This window comes from Morus notabilis, unplaced genomic scaffold (genome assembly GCF_000414095.1).
Source record: "Morus notabilis unplaced genomic scaffold, ASM41409v2 Scaffold1640, whole genome shotgun sequence".
In the NCBI taxonomy this organism is placed as follows: domain Eukaryota; kingdom Viridiplantae; phylum Streptophyta; class Magnoliopsida; order Rosales; family Moraceae; genus Morus; species Morus notabilis.
The window spans coordinates 78,822-91,155 of NW_010367899.1; the positions used below are offsets into that span (position 1 = coordinate 78,822).

At 34.1% G+C, this 12,334-nt stretch overlaps 1 non-coding gene across 1 annotated transcript; it reads left to right on the top strand.

Moving 5' to 3' along the window:
* The first annotated feature begins 3,740 nt into the window (after positions 1–3,740).
* Positions 3,741–3,844, top strand: LOC112094560. The gene has a single exon (XR_002903595.1). It is a non-coding gene; the product is annotated as a small nucleolar RNA R71 (small nucleolar RNA).
* Positions 3,845–12,334: the final 8,490 nt, after the last annotated feature.

Here is a 12,334-nt window from a genome sequence, read left to right on the forward strand (position 1 = left end):
AAATAAATGAAACCTTGTTTGAGTATTGATCCGGCGTTGTTTCACAAAAAAAAAAATGCCTCAGAGATCTCACATACGTTATAGCTCAAGAAAGACTTTAAACTTTTTGAAAGTTTAGAATTTCAACTCGAATGCTAATCTCACCCCCACCTAAGACTCCTTATGTGTGTGCGTGAATTATCAATTACACATACCCAAATGCAACTCAGATGAGTTTATGTAATTAAGTGAATCAAGGTAGATCTCTGATTTTTTGAACTCCATAGGCTTACTTTTCTTATCACTCTCCACTAATGTCGGTCAACAAACCACCAAGGGTCAATAGGACTTTATTAAGCTTGAATTGAATGGCTAGGGATTAAGGTAGGATAAAAGGATATCAATAAGGGTTTAAATTTCCTAAACTCATCAATTACTCTAGGACCCTCTTGTAGAACTTCTAACTCAATATCCCAATACATCTGCCATTTGCCATCAACATTCTTGTCTCCACTATTTATTTCTTTCTCTCTCTTTTTTTTCATTTTTTTTATTAATACGAAAAATATAGAATTTCAGTGGAGACATCAATCAAATTATACAAAATATCAATACACCTCCCAATTCCAAACACAACTCAACGTGCATCCTAGAATAATCAACAAGCTCAAGGAAAATGGTGAATGATAGGATTTATTTAAAGGCTAAGCTAATAATGTGGATGACAAAGAAAAGTTTAATCAGGCTCAAAGAGGTGACTAGGGATATTATTATAACAGGGTAAGCTCAAACGGTTCAAACGATCCAAAAATGGCCTAAATAATTTCCTTAGTGATAAATTGCCTGGGATTTCTCCTCGAGTGATAATCAAACAAGTTCTAGAGTCCGGTGAGATCTTAAGAAACACAAAAATCACAAAAACTTTCTCTAAGTTCACAAAATGGTCAAGTGCTCTTAGTTATGTGCTCAATAATACAAGGAAATCATAAGTAGAGCAAAACCAACAAACAAGTCAAGCACACAAAAAAATCAAATTATTCATTCTCTCCCAGAAGCCATAGTTAAGTTCAATCGTTGTCTCATCATCGGCCGGGGGCGAAACAAACCGAACCAAAGCTCAAATTTTTTTTTAATAAACTAAATAAAATAGCATAAAATAAGATAGTTAACTCCCCCAAACTTAAAACTGACATTGTCCTCAATGGAAAAGTAAAACAAGAAAGTGTAGAGGACTTTCCTAAGTAGTTGCCAGTCAGTGTCTTCATTGGGTGCAAAAGGAGGTACGGAAGTTGCAAGGTTATTTTTTTTTTTTTTTTGGAGGCAGCTCCAAGGCGCTCCATGGTAGCGCCAAAGCGCTACGTGCTCTGCCACTTTTGCCCAAACCACTCTATTTTGAGCGCCAAAACGCTACTGCTGCTGCCAAATCCATGCTTTCATGCCTGCTTGAGCTTCATTTCAATTGTAAATTCTTAGAGCAACCCCTAAACTTGTTTATTAACCTATCAATCAATTTAAAACACAACTAGTAAACTAAAAATAAAATAAAAATAATAATAATAAAAATAAATAAAAGATTTTAGAAGGTTCGGGTTGCCTCCCGAGAAGCACTTGGTTTAACGTCATCAGCCTGGCGTCTTGCTTCTTATGGTAAGTTCAGGAGAATGTTGGTCTTCTTTTGATCAAAGCCACTATTAATATATGGCATCAAACGTTGTCCATTGACCTTGAACGTTCCCTTTGCATCATGAGTGACTTCAACTGCTCCATAGGGAAATACTCTCACCACGGTAAATGGCCCTGACCATCTAGACTTGAGCTTTCCTGGAAATAAGCGCAGCCTTGAATTATAGAGCAATACTTGTTAGCCTGGCTTGAACTCTTTTCTTAAGATGTGCTTGTCATGCCAAGCCTTAGTTTGCTCCTTGTAAATCCTACCTTTCTCATATGCATCATTACGGAACTCATCCATCTCATTAAGCGTCTGTGGTTTCTCAATTGATGGAATAGGGTGTGATGGGCCTCGTCCCAAAGCTTCAAAGTACCTCTGATTGTTAGGTCCGAAAGAATCCATCCAGTCCATAAACTTCATAGCTTCATGATCTTCTATTGCACTAGTTTCCGGATAACTTAGACGAGCTTCCAAAGGTTCTTAAGGTTGGCCAAGATGCTCAGTGACCAAGGTGTTAATTGTTTCAATTTGAAAATAACTATCACTCGCTTACGGGTATTTGGGAACATTAAATACATTGAAAATCACCTCCTCCTCTTGTACTCTTAGGCGAAGTTTACCCTTTTGCACATCAATGAGAGCCTGACCGGTTGCCAAAAATGGTCTCCAAAGTATAATGGGAATTTCCTCGTCTTCTTTTATATCCAAGACAATAAAATCGGCCAGAAATATAAACTTATCAACCTTGACGAGTACATCTTCAATAATTCCTCTCGGGTGTTTGATGGAGCGGTCGGCCAATTGTAATGAGACTGTAGTTGGTCTTGCTTCTCCTAGCCCAAGTTTTTTAAAAATTGACAAAGGCATTAAGTTAATGCTTGCACCTAAATCGCATAGTGCATTTTCAAAAATAGAATTTCTAATAGAACAAGGGATGGTAAAACTCCCCAGATCTTTGAGCTTCTGAGGCAACTTCTTTTACAAGATGGCACTGCACTCTTCAGTAAGTGCAACTGTTTCATAATCCTTAAGTTTCCTTTTGTTTGACAGGATATCTTTCATAAACTTCACACAGCTCAACATTTGTTTAAGAGCTTCGGCGAATGGGATGTTTATATGCAATTTCTTAAAGATGTCCAGAAACTTTGAAAATTATTTATCAAGCTTACTTTTTCGAAGGCGTTGAGGAAACGGGATCCTTTGTGATGGCTCCACCGGCAAAGGTTGTTGAGTTGTAGGAATTTCACCACTCTTCTTCAAAGATTGAGTATCTTTAGGTGACGAAGCCTCTTCACTACTTTTGCTAGACTTCTTAGGCTCTGCGAGTGTATTTAATTCTTTCTCGCTTCTCAAAGTAATGGCCTTGCATTGCTTTATTGGATTCACCACTGTTGTACTTGGCAAATTACCTTGTTGATGATCATTTAACATGTTAGCCAATTGATCGATTTGCACCTCCAAGCTTCTGATCTGAGCCGATTGATTCTGGAAATTTGTCATGGTTTCATTCATAAATTGTGTGTGAGAGGTAGCCAATTGAGCCATTGCATCTTCTAGATTCACCTTTTCCTCTTGTGGTGGGTTACTCTGTTCGGGCTGCAACACATTTTAAGTGTTTCTCCAAGACAAGTTTGGGTGATTACGCCATCCTTAATTAAACCTGTTGGAGTAAGGATTGTTCTGCTGCCTATTGTAATTCCCCACATATTGAGCTTACTCCATTTGTACCTGTGCAAAAGGGTTGTCAGCTTGACATTTAGAACTTTGGTGAGATCCTCTGCAAAATTCACGCACTGGAGAGGATGTTTGGATGGCATTGGCTATCAATTGAGTATCCTACAATTGTTTGGAAAGAGAAGCAATTTGGGCAGTCAAATTAGTGATGGCATCAATCTCATGTAGTCCGGCTATCTTCTTTGGTATGCTTCTTTCACTAGGCCACTGGAAATAATTGGTTGCTATATCTTCTAGCAACTTATATGCTTCATCTTCAGTTTTCTTCATTAAAGCTCCTTCTGCAGATGCATCAATTAGAGTTCTTGTAGTGTCACTCAACCCATTGTAAGAATTATGGACTTGCATCCATTTAGGTAGACCATGATGAGGACATCTTCGCAGTAACTCCTTATATCTCTCTCATGCTTCATATAGAGTTTCACCTTCATATTGAGCAAAATTGTTGATCTCAATGCGCATATTTGTTGTTTTAGCCGGTGGGAAAAACTTAGAAAGGAACTTCTGAACTAAGTCTTCCCAACTAGTGATCGAATTTGGCGGCAGTGAATTCAACCAACTTTTTGCTTTATCCCTCAAAGAGAAAGGAAACAAACGAAGGTGAAGAGCTTCGTCATTAACTCCATTGTATTTGACAGTATCACAAATCTCTAAAAAATTTGTGATGTGAGCATTAGGATCCTCATTCGGTAATCCATTAAATTGGATCGCTTGAATCATCTGCAACATCACCGGCTTCAATTCAAAATTATTCGCCTGAATAGCAGGCCTCCTGATCACTGATTGAACACCGGTTGGTGGCAATGCATAATCTTGCAAAGCCATTGGCTGATTGACCACCGGTGGATTGTTCAGTGGTATGTTGTTGTTGTTGTTCTCATTTATTGCCCCTTCAGGATTAGCCATAGTTTCTTGCGACTGAATGACAGTTTATCTCTTCTCTTTTCTATTTCTTCGACAAGTATGCTCAATTTCTAAGTCAAGAGGAAGTAGAATACTGCTCCCAAACTTTCGCATGCACGTAGAGTAAATTCCTGTAGAGCACAAAACAAGAATAAGAAAATAAATAACAAAATAAAATCCAAAGTAAAACTAGAGTTATTTGGTATCGATATCAGTAAAAACAAAATAATCCCCGGAAATGGCGCCAAAAACTTATTGTGAAAAATCGTAACGCAAGTATACGCTATTGCAATCAAGTAATATAATAGTGAATAAGAATATCGTCCCACGAGGATTGTTGTTTACTAATTACCGAAATTATATTAACCTTAATTTTTTTTGAATAGTCGAAAAGAGAGTTTATAAAATTAAGTAAAGTAAAACTAACGATTAAATAAATCAAACAACGCTAAACAATGGAATAAAATTCAATAGATTAAGACTCTAGGGTTTCTGATTTCACCAAAATTAATCCTGTTCAAATTCTCATAATTCAAGAAAATTAACATTCAATCCTATACTGACAGCAATTTCTCTAAAGCAATTATTATTCTTTCTCAAGCAACAATAATATTAATCCAACAAAAAAAATCTACATGTCTGTCAGACTTCTAAACCTATTAAAAATCATTAAGTGCAAGAAATTCAAAAGAACTGCACAAGCATCATAGATATCTCTATCCTATGAACAACTCGTGGTATTTCAATTAAGAGCTTATTTAATTATCACCTTTCGGTCTCAAATCAAATATAAAATCATGTAATAGTTGGCCAAACAATCACAAGCATTAAGAATAAATTGAAATACTCAGCATATATGGATTAAACATCAATTACTTAAAAAGAAGATAGAGAATCTGAACATTCATAATCCGGCTACATCGTAGCCCTAGAAAAAGAAATTAGTTCATCTCTAAACAAAATAAATTCCTAAACAAAGTCTTAATCATTGGAAAGGAAAAAAAAAAGAACTAGTTTGGAGTTGAATTGAAGTATCTCCGTCTCCGGATCTTAGCCGTTGTTCTTCTCTGTACTCAATTCTCCTTTCTCATCTTGAATCTCCTCTCAAAAGTCAGCCGTCACTCTCTAGTCCAAAAGCCCCTTTTATTGCCCTAGAATCATCTATTTATAGGTTTTCAAGCATTAGGGTCAAAACAAGTAAGTTTTCTCACGATTGGCCTTCAAAACGCGTCTTTTCTCGCGTCATAGCACCGCGGTGCTGAGCTCCTAGCTCTGCGGCGCTGTCTGTGAGAAATCATGGGCGCCAAAACGTTGTCATGGGCGCCAAAACGCTACCCATTCTGCCCAAATGCCCTAATTCCGTAAAACTGAGCTTCAAAACGCTACAAATTGGCGCCTAAGCGCTATGTTTGCTGTCTTTTTCCACCAAAAGTTGTCCAAAACCTTCCAAATCATAGACTTTCACCTAACCTTCAAACAAAGAACAAAAATACACATAAAAACTAACAAAAACCTTAAAAACCAACTAGATATTAAGTGTAAAACGATACTAAATGAGTGAGTAAAACTCACTCATCAAGTCTCACATCATCTGAATACAAATATAATTACAGCCATATACTTATAAAATGTAATTCTTCTCTCCCTCACTTTCCATACCTTATAAAGTGTAATTCTTCTCTCTCATTTTTCTTCACATCAAAGAAGCCATGTATGCTAATCTAAGCCACTTTTTAAAATTAAGTAAAAAAAAAATCAATTTTAAACTATTAGATTGATTTAAAAGTAGGTTGAAGTACAAAAACTATGCTCACTTCTATAAATGTTATAGATAGATTATAGATATAGATAGATTTGTTCTATTTAGTATTAATTTTCGTCAAACAATTTCACTTTGTATCTATATGTAAAAATATTGGAACGTGCACGTCCATACATGCTCACATATATGGTATACACGCACTACATGATACCTATGTTTCTATGGGTGTGGATGTTTACACGAGCAGAATTTCGTCTAATATCATATCAATATTAAGAAATTGGGATTCTTAAACGAACCATGATGCAAAGAATTTTGGGTGAACACTTATAAACTGATAAGAACCAGCTTGCAAACTATAAACAAGTAAAAACAAGAGCAAATAACGGCTACTCAAGGCTTTCGTATAGAAAATTGAGCGCGTAATCTTTCCTCTAATTTACATAAAATTTATAATATAATTAGGATAAAGGAGTTTAATTCTCCCATAAAATATCCGATTGTTTAGTCTCTCTTTAATACAATGAAACCAATCTCATTCAAGAGTTGTAACTTATAATTAGTCTTCATATGAATCAACTGATCCGAATGTTGGAATGTCTTAGAGCAATCACCATTGAATTGTCTTGGGCGGAGAAATATTGGTGCTTGGATTGCTCCAGTCCAGTTGCTCCGGTTACTCCAGGTGCTCGTATTCTTTTGTGCTTGGCGTTCCATGGCTCATTTGTGGTCAAAATAAAAATATCATAAATATCATTTTTATGAAGGTGAAGTGTGACAACCCAACCTAGGAAGCCATCTCTTAAACTTACCATTATGAATTCGTTTAAAATACTTTTAATAATTAAAGTGAAATTTACAGAAATTTTTTTTTTTCAAAAGATCATACATTAACTTTTAAATTATAAGTGAAGTCTCGGTCTTCTTAAAACCATACTACATACATATAATTAAAAAGGTCTTATTATAGTAAAACATATTGCGGAATAAAATGCAAGCGATATCCATTTCTCATTCTCCACATTGCTCGTCTATTGTTGCGCACTGTCCATCATTCACTTTTCATTTGTTGTTTTCCTACAGTATAAATACATATTAAGGGTGAGTTTATACTCAGTAAGTAAGAATTTAAGTCTCGCTAACTAAAACCAGAGTACTTAAAGCATAACAGTAATGCATGTACCAATTATGCTCTTTTATGAACATGACTTATTAATTCTTATGGGCCCGAGTGTTCGTACCAATTGCACGCGATCAGCGGGTAGAGAGGGTTTGCAAGGTTCCCAACTACACCGTGACCATAAATCATTTTATCATTTTTTTCCTGAACATAAGCCCCCCAATCTCGAGAGGTTGGTACGACACTCAACTTTTATCTACTCTCATTAATTTCATTGGTGAGCATGTTACATGACATGACATGACATTCTCTATCATAGAACATAAACATGTATATAAGACATGTATAGTATTTCACTTTAAAACGTATTCATATTGTAGGCAGGATTCTCACTTACCTGCTATCAGCCAAGGTTGATTATATTACATTACTCACCGAGTTTAACTTCTACTGTTGTGTTCTATAAAGAAAACTCACTGAAAGTGTGAGTTTGACTCATTATAGGCTAGTCTATTTAGGAATTCATTCCTATACTTAGAAATATTTCATTTTTAAATAGGAATCATTTAACTTCTTTCACATTACAAGGATTATTTTAATAAATCCTTATCATATACTTTTTCTTAATTGCCTTTGCTAATCAGTCCTACGTTAATAACTTATTTATCTAAGTTACTATTTCATATTATTTCTTAGATTGGGTCCAAAATTTGTATTAAGGCCCATTAGTCTCAAACATGTCTACAACGGTCTTTTATACTAGTGTGTCTAACTTAGGCTTGAAAAGTTGGGGTTGTCTTAGTACGGGTGTTGGGCCCGTACTTAGTGTTAAAAATTCTCAATCCAAATCTTATTTTAAAATCATTAGTAAATCTCATTTTACCGCTAGTAATATCGTCGATTACTAAGAATTGAGCCCGGTAGGCACTTAGTGATTATTTTTTAAAAAATAACCATAAGTTTGTAACACTTTTAAAACTTATTATTTCATCTTAATGTGATCTAAAAGTTTTGTGTTTCACAGAAAATGAGGTTCGGCCTCAGAAAGGACCGAAATCATAAAAATAGTGGGAGCACAAATATTATTTCGCGCAGTTTTTGAAAACGTCCTAGAGTCGGAACTGTGATTTTTCATAGTCACAAAGATTTATTCGTAACGTCAAAAACTTTAAAATTTATGTCTCAAAAATCCCAAAATTGCCCTCTAAAGGGTCCAAAAACAGCAAAATAGAAACTAGTTCAAGTTGAGCTTTGGATAGTTTTGATGAAATTCTGGGCAGTTTTAGAAAAACGTCTGAAAATACATTTTAGGTGCAGAATTGAGATTTTTCTCAATCACAAAGAAATGTTTAGTACATCAAGATTTATAAATTTTGTGAAATAGCATTTTTCTCAATTTGGACTCTAACAACTCAGAATTTTAAGTCAAAGTGGACTAAAAAATTTTATCCGAAAATAAAGCTTACCAACTTAAATTTTTTTCATCTTTATCCTCTTAAGGTTAACATAAAAAGTTTAGAACTTATTCCAAACACACAAAACAACAACCTTAAAACATGAAATACAATTTCAAAATATAGATCTAGCATTAAAAATCCCATGCATGCGAAGATCTAACCTTTTAACACACATAAACATAATTTTATAAACAATCCAAACTTTATTCTTAAAGTTAAAGGATCAAGATAAGTTTTGAAAAGTCTTACCACAAGACTTAGGAGAGGAAGGGTTTTGACCACCAAAGTGAGAGATTCCTATAAAGATTCAACTTTTAAGAAGAGTTGGAACTTTGAACAAAGAAAATTAAATGAGAAATGTTTTGATCTTTACCCTTGAATGTGCTAGGAATTCCTACACAAATTTCTTCTCCTTCTTCTAGATTGTGGTTTGAAGTCTCCTTTGTGTGAGAGAGGTGAAAAATTTTGAGAGAGAGGGTTTGTGAGTTGTGAGGTATGGCCAAGAGAGGTGAAAAGAGAGAAAGAGTGCAAAAAAAAGAGGAAAATGGTAAAATGAACTCAACTTTAAATGGTGGTATTTATAGACAATTGTTTAATTATACTTAACCATAATTCTTAGGCTTCTTAGCCTCACTAATTAGACAAAAATTTTAATTAACCATGCTAATTATGGGCTGCCCAAGATTAAGAGAGAAAGAGAGAGAGAGAAATCTCCTTAATGATGACTTATGACACCTTTCAACTCAAGGTCAAATCAAGTTACATCCTTATCTCCCACTAAAGTCATCTATCGTCAAATCAAACTTATACTGACATTAATTTTTGGATCAGTTTATAGGACAAATATTTTCTAGTGATTTTCAGTACACTGTTTAAAACACAGTCCTACACTATATTCGGTAGAAATTAATACCGGTTTAGATTTAAAATCGCATAGATTATTCGGGCTGTTTTTTTATTTTAAAATATGTCTTAAAATAACTTAAAATCTAAGTTCAACATGCTTGTCTTAAACTCTCGGTAAAATATGGTAACCGACCATGTTGATTTCTGAGCCCGACGTTACGGTTTTACCGAAAACGTGACTCATGTAACTCCGATTTTATTAATTGGTAATTAAAGATTTCTTTAAATGTTAGAGTGTTTCTCAGAGCATTGCTAACACTGTATAGTACTCGGGAATTCTTATGAATAGAATTACGAGTCATAGTTGAATCGAAAATTTCTCGCGTCTTAATTCGCAGTGAAGATTGTCGACCGAGTCATAACATAAAATTTTATATATAGAATTTTGGAATAATATTATTTATTCCATAAATTTTTCATTACAAAATATGTCATTATCCAGAAAATTCATGATTTAATTACTTAAATTACACTAATTAAGACATGAAGATACCCTCTTGTTATATGTATATATAATGTCTGGATAATGCATATGTATATATATATATATGCACATAATACGTTTTGTCCACCATGCACATGCTATTTTGGAAGCTATTTTTTGACAATAAATTGTAAAGAGTAAAAATAAATCCGAGACTCACATTGTTCAAACACATGAATATACCATCAACTCATAAAGATATTGGACCACTACACTTAATATGTTGACCTTTTAAGATGGAAACTCTAACTTCTTAAAAAGTCCAATTTCCACGAAAAATTATTTTTCTAATTTTATTTTCTTCAACAAGCAAACACCCCTCACTCATTCCACATACTCCTACGTACTCTCTAATCACCAAAATAACTGTATGCTTATGAGCTAAAACTGCCCAATGAATTAAGCTGGAAAATATACATATATAAGAGTGTATTGATACAGGTAAAAAAGTTCAACGTGGTCATCATTATGTAATGTAATTCCAAATACGATATTATTGACAAATTATCTACGCATATAGGAGTAACGTTTGACAAGTTGCAGAAATTAAATTTGTCTTTTTGCGGAACAGTAAATTTTTTCAGAGCCCTGAGTTTGTCACTGATTTGGTACATTTCACTGAAGAGTAGTACGGCCTGCCGATCATTATCAAATAATACGTACTGCGATCTATTCAAAGTCTCCCAAAAAATCTCTCTGAATTAAGATCAGTACAAGTATGCTTAAACTTATAAATAGCCAAATAAGATGAAATTATAACCTATATATGTTCATAATTCGGATATTTTTATATATGGTCATTTTCTTGAATCAAATATCATATATATGATCATACAAATATATATATATATATTTTGCATCCCCACATATAACGCAAAATATAATCATCCAATAGAAGATTGCCGACCGTTTAAAATGCTTTCCGAGTATACAAGTTAGACAAGACATCCATCTCACTTTAAAGTACAATAAAATATATATATATATATATAATGGGGAAGAAAAGGATATTGGTTTCTACTAACATGACCTAGACTTGTCTCAAAAATTCAAAATCCCCCAAGTCATGACATAATATTGGTGGCATTGCACGAACTCGACATGGGACGGTGGTCTTTGTCCTTCTAGCCTGTTCATGCAACATCAAACCACATTCTCAAAGACTTTTAATTTTATTCTTTTTCACTCACTTAACACTTTTCTTAGGATGTGACATACTCTAGTTGCATTCTAGTTAGTTCGCAGCATGATTTGTTGCCGGCCCCATATATATATATATATATATATATATATTCCTATATATATAATGCAATATGATACACTATATACATTTATATAGATCTATATATACCAAAATTCAGTGCAAGAAAAACACTTGTAATATGTTTCATTAAACAGGGTATAATTTAGTTTATTTTATGGTGTAGAATATAGGCAGTCCCAAGCCACAAATTAAGTCTATTAATTTGCAGGCCGCATGCATATTATAATTAATCTCATTTTTAGAAGAAAAAAAAAGAAAAAAAAAACCATGATAATATTGGGTGAGTCATGATGATCTTTTAGGAGTTTTGTAGAGGCCAAGCCAATCTACAATATGCTAAAGTATGTATTAATAAATATAATAATTTAAAATATTATTTATAAAGCAAAGGTCACAAAGAGAAGGAGGAAGAATATTGGTGACAAGAAGTGACATGATTTGGGCTCCATTTGTCGAAGTAGAAGTTGATAGAAGGGCTCTATATATAGGAGTTTCCCAATTCTAGTAAAATTAGGACCCATTCTTGTGTGTTAGGATGAAACCTAAATTGGCCAGATTCAGCAGCATTGTTTTCCCATTCAGAGAGTGAACAAAGTGTAGCTTGTGATATTATTTGCCACCGAGGCCGGGCCTAGTCTACGAAAATCCAAAACCAAAATCAAGTCCAGATTGTGCTTGCCCCCCATTTATTACTCTGATATAAATCCCCAATAAAGACCCACCAAGCATATGGCAAAATAATGATCAAAACAGACCATGAGAGAAAAAGGCAAAAAAAAAGAAATTTGTAAAAAAGAAGCTGCCTTTATTTTTAAAGTGGATAATAAGAGGAATGAACTGTATTTGTCCTAAGCGTGACGTTGTTTTAATTAGTGCAGTTTGTTCCATGATAATATTGGGTGAGTCATGATGATCTTTTAGGAGTTTTGTAGAGGCCAAGCCAATCTACAATATGCTAAAGTATGTATTAATAAATATAATAATTTAAAATATTATTTATAAAGCAAAGGTCACAAAGAGAAGGAGGAAGAATATTGGTGACAAGAAGTGACATGA